Source organism: Mirounga leonina, unplaced genomic scaffold, assembly GCF_011800145.1.
Source record: "Mirounga leonina isolate KUSES-001 unplaced genomic scaffold, KU_Mleo_1.0 Mir_418, whole genome shotgun sequence".
NCBI classification, from domain to species: domain Eukaryota; kingdom Metazoa; phylum Chordata; class Mammalia; order Carnivora; family Phocidae; genus Mirounga; species Mirounga leonina.
The window spans coordinates 18,535,504-18,548,062 of NW_023270739.1; the positions used below are offsets into that span (position 1 = coordinate 18,535,504).

Consider the following 12,559-nt stretch of genomic DNA (forward strand, 5'->3'; position numbering starts at 1 on the left):
GATCAGGCAGGAGACTAGAACAAAACCATACACTAGAGATTTAGGGTATATTTTAATCTGTTAGAAGAAACTATCTCAAAATTTTAAAGAGAGAACAACTTATATATATATGCCAAAAATACGGGTAACTACTATGAAGGGATAGAATATGATTCTAAAAATGAAAAATAAAAATGTTTTTAAAAAAGGGATTGATAAGATGTTGGTTGAAAAAGGGAAAAAGAAAAATTCAAAAAAAAAAGTTAAAAAAAATTAACTTTGAAAGACTAAAGAATCATGGGAAAAAAGCCATGAATTCTATGTGATGTATTCCCCTAGTTCTGGAGTTCTGCCATTCTCATTGATCTGTAAACTTGGTCTTGGCGGGCTGTTCTTGCTGATCTTCTGGGGGAGGGGCTTGTTGCCGTGCTTCCCAAATATCTTTGCCGGAGGCGGAATTGCCCCGCCCTTGCCCCCTCCTGGCTAAGTAATCTGCTCGGGTTTGCTCTTGGGAACTTTTGTTCCCTGCAAGTTTTTGGTACAACTTTGGAGGATGAGAGTGAAAATGTTGGCCTCCCAATCTCCGCCCTGGAGGAGCCGAGAACTCAGGGCCCCGCTCCTCAGTGAGCACCCAGAGAAAAGCAGTCAGTCACTCCTGTCTCCCCAGTCTCCGGCCGCACTCTGTGCTCACCCGGCCTGTGACTGAGTGTTTCTATCTCTGACACCTGACTCAGTGTGGAGTCCCCCAACCCAGCAGATCCCTGCAGTGTACTCCCGTGCCGCTCCTCCCGGGGGAGGAAGGAGAGTCTCCCCAGATCTGCCACTTGTTGGGTCCGTGCTGGAGGAGCAGTGGCCCAACTGTGCCGCGGATCACGGTTTATGACAACCCCGAGCTGAGAGCCTGCACCTCGGCTCCGTCTCTGCAGCTGGCTTCCCCACTCCAATACCTGGGCGCTCTGCTGCACTCAGGCACCCCCAGTCTTTCTGTGACCCCGAGGGTCCTGAGACCACACTGTCGCACAAGGGTTCCACCCCCTGCTTAGCCACTGGAGCAACGCCCCTCAGCGGAGCCGACTTCTAAATGTTCCGATTTTGTGCTCTGTTGCTCTATCACTTGCTATAAGTGGCCGTCGGAGGCCCCCTCCCCTGCCGTCTATCCTCCCGAATATTGCCTCAGATTCACTTCTCCGCACGTCCTACCTTCCAGAAAGTGGTTGCTTTTCTGTTCAGAGAGTTGTTGCTGTTCTTTTCTTCGATCTCCTGTTGAGTTTGTAGGTGTTCAGAATGGTTTGATCCCTATCCAGCTGAATTCCTGAGACCAGGCGAAATCCAGGTCTCCTTCTCCTCTGCCATCTTGCTCCACCCCCTCATTATACACTATCTTAGCAACCTCAAGCATATGAGCAATTATGGTTGAGGCCTTAATTATTGGTTGTTTATATATAAAATGTAAAATTACATATAAACACCCAACAAAAATTAGTTTTATTATCAAATTTATGAATAATACTAGATAAAGTTCATTTACTCATTTAACAAATACTCATTTAGCACTTACAACTTACTAATGCCCAGTCAAGATACTGGGTATAAAACAGTGGAAAGATATGGTCTCTTCTCTGAAAACCTTTATGGTATGCAAGTAACTAAAGTATAATGTTATTATATTAATATAATATAATATAAACTTAGGAGCACATAAATCTGCCTAAGACTGTTAGAGATGGTTTCACAGAACGCATAATACTTATCTTATGACTTGAAGAATTTATCAAATGGATTTTGAAGGAACATGGTGAAGAAGGAAAGGAATAAAGAAAGAGGTAGAGAAAGCAGAATATTTAGAACCAGAGAAATTTGGACCTAGATCCTTGTTTTGCCACTTTCTATGATCTTTAGGCAAATGATAACCTTTCAGAGGTTCATATTATTTCTTTTGAGATAATATAGATGACCATACTTAGCATAGGACTTTGCACATGATAGGGACTCAATAAATATTGTCCCTTTGCACCTACTATGAACTTCTTGTAGGTAGATAGTATTAACATTTTAAAGATGAGGAAAGTAGGTTCACAATGGTTAAGGAAACTTGCTTAAGATCACACAACTAAGTAAGTTAGTGGCAGAGCCAGGATTAGAACCTGTATCTTCTGACAAAACTTTTCCCACTATGCTGCAAGAAGGATTCCAGGCTTTTCCCATGCATTTAACTATTTATTTGGCCAGTAAACATTTCTTAAGTGTCTATTAAGTGTCAGGCATGTTACTATACCCAGATGAATCAGTGGGGAACAAATAGACAAAGTCTGCCTTCATTGAGCTGAGATTCCATCAGAGAAGGCAGACTTTATACCAGCAATTTCAATAAATCCTAATGAATGTAATGTTGATCACATTTAGGTGCTCAGGGAAAGTGTGTGGCAAGAAGACTTATTCTAATTGAGGTAGTTTGGGAAGTCCTGTAAAGGGGGAGTAGTATTTCTGTCAGGACCTAAAAATGATCAGGAGTTCTCTGGACAGGCGGGAGGGATTTTTTCCAAACAGTGGAAGGTTTGGCAAAGATTAAATGAGGATATGGTATGTTCAAGGAATTGAAACTGATCCAGGATAGCAGGATCAGAGAGCATGAATAAAAGAGTGGCAAGAGGTGACTCTACAGAGATTGACAGAAACAAAGTTGTAGAGGGCTGTACAAGCCATCTTAAAGAGCCTAGATTTTATTCTAAGGGTAAAAGGTGTTGTGATATCTACACTGCATAAAAGGCCTGACCAGAGGAGAAAATTGGGTCTAAAATCTGACACTGCTTATCCCAGAGAGGGAATGGTTATCTTTTTCTTTTTAAAATTCATCACAAAGGCCCATACAGGTTTGCTGTGGCCATAGTGGGAAACCACCCAAGGTTTTAAGCAGCAGAATGATATCTGATTTGCATTTTTCCTTGCTCATTCTAGCTGTGCTGAGGCTTCTCTTAGAGGGAGCAAGACAGGATAAGTGGGACTTGGCATAGGTGAGTCAGTGGCAGCTTAGATCAGAGCTGTAGCTCTGGGGAAGAAGAGAAGTGAGAGATGTTTAAGACAGAATTTACAGGACTTATGATTGACTATGGATCTAGAAGGCAAGGAGACAGGAGGAGACAGGGATGTTCCTCACTCTCCTGGCTTGAGTGGAAAACCATAGGAACCTCAGGTACAATATCTAAGACTTCAGTGTTGAGAAAAAGCTATTGGAATTAATCAGTGGTGGGAAGGTGCCCAAATCAACTGAAATAGAGGACACAATAAAAACATTTAAAAGTCCTTTGGGGCCAGGAGGCATGGCATTACACTTAAAGTAATGTTTCTTTTTCTTTCTTTGTTGGAAAACCTGCATCCCTTTGATACTTTCATTTACTTCCTAGACCGTTGTATATTTCCATCTGGCTAAATTTGTTCTACAGGGACATTAACTGTTACCTGACTTTAGTTTTAATTTAAAAGGGGAAAAAACTGTAATTATGAAGAAGATTGGGCATGTGGGCACCTGATTCATTTCCCTGGGTGGCATCATGACTCACCCTCATTAAAGTAGTTTTGCAGTGCAATGCCTGATGCCTTACCAGTTTTGAATTCTCTCTGCCCTGTATGAACAATAAGATAAGTTTCTCTCATGGGTCATTCAGTGCTCTTCATCTCTACTATGAGTCAGATGTTTTGCGTTTCAAAACATTATCCTGCCTACAATTTCCCTCTTTATAAATTATGCAGAAAACTTCTACCAACAACAGATTCTCATTTACTGACATTTTAGATTTGTATCTATAAAAACATGTTCTAGTTGTTATGCTATAACTTAGTGAGCAGTTTTATGGTCAACAGTAAGGTACCATTCTATTTGTTTTATCATCACTGTCTAAATATTAAGATGCCTCATTAGATCAAAACACAAGCATCTGTAAGTAAACTCAAATACTGATGATTAAGTCACATGAAAAGCCTTGCCTTCATCCTGTGTCTTCATCTAGTTACAGAAGATTTCCTCTCTTTCACATTTGACCTCTCAGAAAGAGTTGTCTACACTTCCTGGACTCACTTTCTCATCTCTCAGTGAGTCTTCAAACACTGCTCCACTTTTGCACTGAAATCTGTTAGGTCCCCCAGGATTGTCTCTTCCTATATATAATGGACAACCTTTATCTTATTTGACCAATCTGCTTCACTTAGCTTGTGAAACACTCTCTGCATGTTACTCTGTGATACCACACTCTCCTGGTCTTCCTTCTACTGCTCTAGTTTCCATCTTGCTCTCCCTTTGTAAGTACCCCTATCTCCACCCACTCATACAATACTATTCTTCAGGGTTCTAGATTAGTTTCTCTTTCCTTATTCTACAGACTGCCTCTGGATGATCTCAGCCACTTACATGGCTTTATTGCTCAATCATATGCTGATGTTCCTCATAGTTTTATCTCCAGCCCAAACTTGAGTTCCAAACCTCTAAATTCATCTTTCTCCTTGACCCCTGCACTTAAATGTTCCACAGATACTTCAAAGTCAACCTGTCTGTGTTAGTTTCCCAGGGCTGCAGCAAAACAGCATCACAAACTGGGTGGCTTAAAACAATAGAACTTTATTTTCTCATGGTTCTGAATGCTAGAGGTTTGAAATGAAGTTGTTGGCAGGGTCATGCTACCTCTGAAGGCTCTAAGGAAGATCCTTCACTTCCTCTGCAGCTTCCAGGTGTTGCTTGGCTTGTGGGAGCATGACGCGTCTCTGTCCTCATCTCCTCATGGCCTTGCCTGTGTCTACGCCTTTTCCTCTTCTTGTGAACACACCAGTCATTGAATTGGGGGCCTACCCTAAGTGTCTTTATTTATTTGTTTTGTTTGTATTGTATCATAAGCTTCATGATTACAGAAATTATGCCTTTCCACTGTAATCTCTGGTACCTAGTACAGTGTCAGTAAATGAATTTTTGCCTAATAAATATTTATTAAAGAGTAGTGTGAAGGAAAGAGGTAAAGCAATTAATCAACAATTAATCAGCAAGAACTAATCCAATAAGAATATAAGCAAGCCAAAATAAGTTTAGGTGTGAATTTTTAAAATGTTCCAAATGTAATTTTTTCTAGTCAATGTACTAACAAATACATTAAGAATTAGTCAAACCTTATTTTAAGCTCACTCAAAACCTTCTTCTATAGTCTAGCAAAAATCCTGTGGTTCCCACAGATGCTGGAAAATACAATTATATTTCCCATTGCCTGTTTTTATAACTGAATCCTTTCACCCTTCTTTATTAATGAAAAACTATCATAGGATGTGATATTGTTTCCTAAATATTTCTTGAACACATCTCCAAGAAGGACAAGGTTAGGCAATCACTAGCAGTCTAATTATAAAAAAAAGGAAAATTAAAAGAAAGACAAAAACTATTTATATCTTAACAAAATGTCTCCAGACATCAGCCTGAAAGAATGAAAGAAAGCACTATTTGTAATTTATATCTGCTTACTTTTAAAACATTTAGGCCTCCATACGTATATAACTAGTATAAGCACTGACTGAATATTTAGGCAACCTAGAAGTTGAAAGGGGTCAGACATGCAGGGTTATATCTACTTTGCCTACATTAATAAATTTTCTCCCATGGGAGAATCTGTGGTAGACCCCCGTGCTTGCTTGTAATTATTGAAAATGCCCTAGGTTCAACTAAATCAGACTATGTCATATAGATATTGATGAGAAGAAAAATGGGAAGTGCCTCACTCTTCCACAACATTCATTATGTAGGCAAATAAGGATTACTCTAGGGAGTTAATTGTATTCTTTACAAGAAGGCAAGTCCTCAAAAGAAATTCTGTCTTGGTATTTTGCTATACTTTGCTTTAGTGCTACTTGATGTTATTAAATTCACACAACTTTCAGAGCACATAATTATAATATTCACTAATTAAACAGAACAAGTCAACCAAATGAGATTTAGTTAGGAAAATGTCTTGGCATAACCCAGTGGGTCTGCTTAGATTTATTGTCACCAAATTATCCTAAGTAGACACTAGCATTCACAGCTTAGTATTTATTATTCTTCTTCTATTTTTACTTCATTTTGACAAATTCAAAGCAGAGGATTCTAGATTTACCGTATTATGTGGGGGCCTCTAGCTACACTTATGTAACCACTTCTAAGGCCTTATGTAGCAACTTTCTTCACTCAACAAGATTCATTTTTGAATTCTGAGTAATTTTAGAGTAGTTAAAATGGTTTCCTTCATTTTAACAATAAAAGTTGTCATTTTCAATTAGATTTTTATAGGTAAAATGATCACTATTATTACTAAGAAATGTTCTATATATTTTGCATATATTAACTATTTAATCCTTAAACCAGTAGTATCTAGGTAGATACTATTGTCACCTGTGATTTACAGATGGGGAACTAAAGCACAGAGCCTTTAACTGACTTGCCTACATTTATATAGCTAGAAAAGAGTGGAGCAAGGATTTGCTTCCATACATTCTGACTCAGGGTTTTTACTCTTGACCACCATGTTATCCTGCCTATCAATAATCTTATTATGTCATATTTGTAATATACTTTAAAAAATACATACTACTTTTGCTAATTATAATTGTTATTAATTCATGTAAACTAGATCCCTTATTTCAGCATTCTTGAGAGTTTAAGGAGACCTAGAGAAACAGACCTTTTCTTTCAGAGTACCCCAATGCTGGCAGTATTTGACTATATTTACGAAGGAGCAGCTAGTTACAGAACTACTTTTTTCCTTTATTCAGTCAGTATTTATGGAGCACTCCTTTTGCTTTAGTCACTGTTAGGCACTAGGATACAGACATAAAAGTCTTAGTCCTTACCTAAAGGGAATTCAAAGTCCAAGAAGTTTTGCTTAATGGAGAGATAAAATAGTATCTTTCAGCTTGTTGCTGACAGAGTGAAGGGAAGAAATGTCTGGTACTTTAAAGAAAGGGATAAGATAATATGGCAGCTCTCTGATGAAATGCCATTGATCTATGCATCTCCCTACATTGCATATACCATCTTGATGACATGTGTCTTTTGCTTAGAGCTATCTTAATGGATTGTCACCAAGTAGACCCTAGAACTGATTCAGGTAGTTATGTGTCAGACACCATGTAGGGGTCTTTCCCATGTATTAACTCATTTAATTTAATCTATATGCTAATTCTCTCTTATAGGTGTTATCAACAATTAGTAGATGGAAAAGCAAAAAGATTAAGTGACTTTCTCTGGTCCATGGTAATGAATGATAATAATAAAAAAGGATTCAAACCTATTTTGACCAGAAATTTAGAGCTCCTGAGGGCAGACAGCTAATTTTTTTTTGATCTTATATACAGGCTCAAACAAACCTGCATAATGAAGGTCCAGAATCTACAAGTCTGTTCTCTTATTTAAAAAAAAGTGAGGGGTGCTTGGATGGCTCAGTTGGTTGATATCTGACTCTTGATTTCGGCTGAGGTCATGATCTCAGGTCATGAAATTGAGTGGAGCATCGGCCTCCCACTGGGCATGGAGCCTGTTTGAGATTCTCTCTCTCCCTCTCCCTCTGCCCCTCCCCCTGTTCACACTCTCTCTCTAGAATAAATAAGTAAATCTTTTTAAAAAATGAAATTAAACTTAACATCTTTTTAATTTAGAAGAGGTATTTCAGTTACCATTGCTGTTTAACAAATCACCCCAAAACTAAATAGATTAAAACTACAGGAACTATTATATTACAGTTTCAGGACAGGCTTCTCTGGTTGGTATTATTTCAGAGTTCTTATGCAGTTGTAGTCAGATGGTAACTGGAGCTAACAGTGTGGGGCTGGAGAAGCTGGAAACTGGCCATGTATCTCTCTCTTTTAGGTAGTCCTTGGGCTTCTCCATGAGGTCTCCCTGCATAGGCTAGCTTGAGTTTCCACAAGGCATGTTGGTCTCAGGGCAGTTGGACTACTTAAATGGTGATGCAGGGTTCCATTGCTTGTGTTCCAGATGCAAGGTGGAGGTATTATTGCCTTTCTGATTTAACCTCAGAAGTCATACAGCATCACTTCCATCACATTCTGTTGGTTACAAGTGAGGCTCAAATCTACCCAGATTCTTTGGGAGGGGAATTAGATTCTACTTCATGGTGGGGGAGTGGCAAGATTCTAGATGAACATGTGAGGTAGGGGATATAGCTATGGTTATCTCTATAAAATACAGTCTTCCACAGTCTACCCTCTAACTCAACAATTCACACCCCTCCCACAGGCAAAAAATGCTCAACTCTTCCCAAGATCCCTCAAAAGTTGCATCCCATTGAGCATTAGTCTCAGGCTGAGGTTTATCATCTAAATTAGGTCTGGACACAGTTGAGTCTCCTTAGGTAAGATATCTTAAACGGAGCACTTAAGTACCATTCCTCTTGGTCAGAAGTCCTGTGACCTAAAGAGACAGATTATCTGCCACCCACATATCTATCATATAATGACCACACAAACACAGATTAACCACAATAAACACTTCCATTTAAAAAAGATGGAAAAGTCATCAGTCCATAGAAATACTGAATTCCAGCCAGGGACATGTTGCCTGTTCTGTGAATAGGGTTCAGTTCTGCTCCCTGAGAGTTATGGCTCCTGGCTCTGCCCTCTGGGTTCTTATCCCCTCTAAGTCATTCTTTCTTTTTATAATAAGTGACCTCTGTATAAAACTAAATAATCTTCTTAATTTGATTCTTGCCTATACTAGTTCTAGGGGCCAAAGGCTTCTTACATTTTGTACAGTCCCTGTTCTTTTTATTTTTAAAATGACAATGGGTATCTGAAAAGAAATACATTTTTACTTCCATGAGACTGTTGTCAGTCTTTAGGTACTTGTAGAAACACAAAGGGAAAATGTCAATGGCAATCTACTTTATTGACCACTTTAGTTTATTAGTTTACTAGTTAGAATAGCTATGCAATACCAACAGAGAAATATGTCCTTTTTTAAGGTTGTATGAAATTTTCAAGGGTAGTCTTTTAGGAATTTCAGGGCAATTATTATCATGGTACATTAAGAGGTGAGTTTTCTGTCAAATAAGTACTTGTAACTGACGTACATGAGAGCAGACTTTTCTGATTGCTTTAAAAACTCTGTAAAAAGAAATGAAGCAGGTGTTTTAAAACTTACTCTTTTATGAAAAGGTCATAATGTTCATACTCAAACCTTCTGTGGTTTTTAAAAAAGTCCAGTATTTAATCAACATGCTAATATTATTCCAAATAAAAAATTACTTATTGCAAATACTTTTTAAAATTGTGATCAGGCCTAATAAGCTTTATTATAGAGAAAGTGACTTGGTTTGCCCAGGATTTTCTTGGTTTCAAACTGAAAATTCTGTGTTCTTGGAATGTCACCCCAGTCACAGGTCACTTAAATACATGTTGCCATAAATACACAAAACACAAAACAAAACCAAAAATAAGACTATGAATATGACTCATAAAATTTCAAATTTAAGTTAAAGGGGCAAGAATTGAATTAATTATACTGGTTATAAGAGTATAGTGTTTGTACAAAGTCTCTTTAAAAGAAAAAATTCAGTGCTGCTTAATAATATTTTGATATAAAAATAATCAAAATTTACCTTAATAATAAAGATACTTCTGTAAAAATTCTTCATAGCCATATATACTTAGAAGATGATCTCTAGGGAATAACTAGTCATTTGTACAAAAATATAGAATTTATGCAGTTAGATTATTTTATTGAACTCACCTGTTCTTACCAGGGTGAGTAGGGTAATATAAAGTCCTGAAAGGAGGGAATGTAAATAAATATGATAATACATAAATAGACAGGCACAAATTACACATATATTTACATTTGTATTGATGTTAAAACAGTGTTCTCAAACTTTAATATATATACAAGTCACTTGAGTATCTTATTAAAAAATATTCTGACTTATTCAGTCGGGACTGGGCCTGAGACTGCATTTATAACAATCTTCTGGGTGATGCTGATACTGATGGTCCATAGTTCACATTTCAAGTGGCAAGATATTAGATGCCAGGGATATTAATGACCTAATAATTTAACCTAGGAGAAATGGATAAATTCCTAAAAACACAATCTTCCAAAATGAAATCAGGAAGAAATAGGAAATTAGGAAAGACCGATTACCAGTAATGAAATTGAATTGGTAATCAAAAAAACTCCCAACAAACAAAAGTCTTGGACCAGATGGCTTCACAGGTGAAGGTAAACCAAATATTTAAAAAAGAATTAATACTGAAGCACCTGGGTGGCTCAGTTGGTTAAGCATCCGACTTTTAATTTCAGCTCAGGTCATGATCTCAGGATCATGAGCTTGAGCTCCAGCAACAGGCTCTGCTCTGGTTGAGGAGCCTGCTTGGGATTCTCTCTCTCCCTCTGCCCCTCTTCCCTGCCAGTCATACTCTTTCTTTCTGTAAAGAAAGAAAAAGAGAGAGAGAGAGAAAAGGAAGGAAGGAAGGAAGGAAGGAAGGAAGGAAGGAAGGAAGGAAGGAAGGAAAGGGATGGGATGGGAAGGGATAGGAAGGGAAGGGAAGGAGGGAGGAGGGAGGGAGGGAGGAGGGAGGAAGAAAGAAAGAAAGTTAATACTAAGCCAGAACTGCCAGTGCTCCAAGTCTCTAGTATAGGAAGAGGCATCCAACTCTCTGCTTTTTGAGAGAGTCCTGCAAAAAAAAGTTTGCCAGTGGGAATTGCTCAGCAAGCAGTAAGTAGGAATTGCTCAGGGGTAGAGTAAATGACCATGGATGCCCCCATCATCTCTGTGACCCTTCGCCTGGCAGGAGGCTATGTCACCACCATTGGAACAAAGTTCTGTGCTTTTAACTAGGAAGATCAGTCAACAGTTGTCCTAGCTACAGTAGATAAAGACAAGAAAAACAATCGGTTCAATAATGGGAAGGTGGATCCCACTGGGAGATACTTTGCTGGAGCCATGGCTAAGGAAATGGCCCCAGCAGTTCTGGAGTGGCACCAGGGGTCCCTGTGCTCTCTTTTCCTGACCACCACATGGAAAAGTATTTTGACCAGGTAGACACCTACAATGGTTTGGATTGATCCCTAGACCACAAAGTCTTCTTTTATATTGACAGCCTGTCCTATTCTGTGGATGCCTTTAATTATGACCTGCAAACAGGAAGGATCTCCAACTGCAGAAGTGTTTACAAGCTGGAGAAAGAAAAATAAATTCCAGATGGAATGTGTATTGATGCTGAGGGGGTGCTCTGGGTGGCCTATTATAATGGAGGAAGAGTGATTCTTTTAGTTTCTAAGACAAGGAAAAGACTCCAGACTGTGAAGTTGCCTGTTGATAAAACAACTTCATGCTGCTTCACATGGAAGAACTACTCTGAAATGTATGTGACTGTGGGTTGAATGGACCCAAAGGGTATTCTGCAGCAGCCTGAAGCTGGTGGAATTTTCAAGATAACTGGCCTGGGGGTCAAAGGAATTCCTCCCTATCCCTATGCAGGATGAGTGGCCTTCTTTCCTACTGGAGGAACTTTTGAAGACATGTAGAAAATTCTAGAGTTGAAATTTCAGTCTAGTTACAAAAAATTGAAGAAATTATATTATTAACAGGGTTAAATTTTTATTTACAATTTTTGAAAGGTAGAGCATTTTAGTAAGGGGGTGCAGGTTGCTTTGATAACACACTACAAGGTCTTCTGCAAAGGTAGTATAGAAATGTAAAGAATTGTTCAGTCGGCCTATTTTTAAAATTATTTTTATTATTTCTATTTTATTATGTTTTGTTAGTCACCATACAGTACATCATTAGTTTTTGATGTAGTGTTCCATGATTCATTGTTTGCATACAACACCCAGTGCTCCATGCAATATGTGCCCTCCTTAATACTCATCACCAGGCTAACCCATCAACCCAACCCCTCCCCTCTAAAACCCTCAGTTTGTTTCTCAGAGTCTATAGTCTCTCATGGTTCATCTCCCCCTCTGTTTTCCAACCCCCTTCATTTTTCCCTTCCTTCTCCTAATGTCCTCCATGCTATTCCTTATGTTCCACAAATAGTTGAAACCATATGATAATTGACTTTCTCTGCTTGACTTATTTCACTTAGCATAATCTCCTCCAATCCCCTCCATTTGATATAAAAGTTGGGTATTCATCCTTTCTGGTGGCTGAATAATATTCCATTGTATATATGGACCACATCTTCTTTAACCGTTAATCTGTTGAAGGGCATCGCGGCTCTTTCCTGTTTGGCTATTGTGGACATTGCTGCTATGAACATTGGGGTGCATATGGCCCTTCTTTTCACTACATCTTTGTCTTTGGGGTAAATACCCAGGAGCGCAATTGCTGTATCATAGGGTAGCTCTATTTTTAATTTTTGAGGAACCTCCACGTTTTCCAAAGTGGCTGTACCAACTTGCATTCCCACCAACAGTGTAAGAGGGTTCCCCTTTCTCCACATTCTTGCCAACACTTGTTGTTTCCTGTCTTGTTAATTTTTTGCCATTCTAACTGGTTTAAGGTGGTATCTCAATGTGGTTTTGGTTTGAATTTCCCTGATGGTTAATGATGATGAACATTTT

General features: G+C 38.6%; 1 protein-coding gene and 1 pseudogene across 1 annotated transcript in view; both read left to right on the forward strand.

Moving 5' to 3' along the window:
- Nucleotides 1-12,559, forward strand: part of ANKS1B (ankyrin repeat and sterile alpha motif domain containing 1B) — a 717,443-nt gene that overhangs the window by 94,097 nt on the left and 610,787 nt on the right. The gene's annotated exons all lie outside the window — the stretch shown is intronic.
- On the forward strand, nt 10,731-11,517 carry LOC117998846 (annotated as a pseudogene).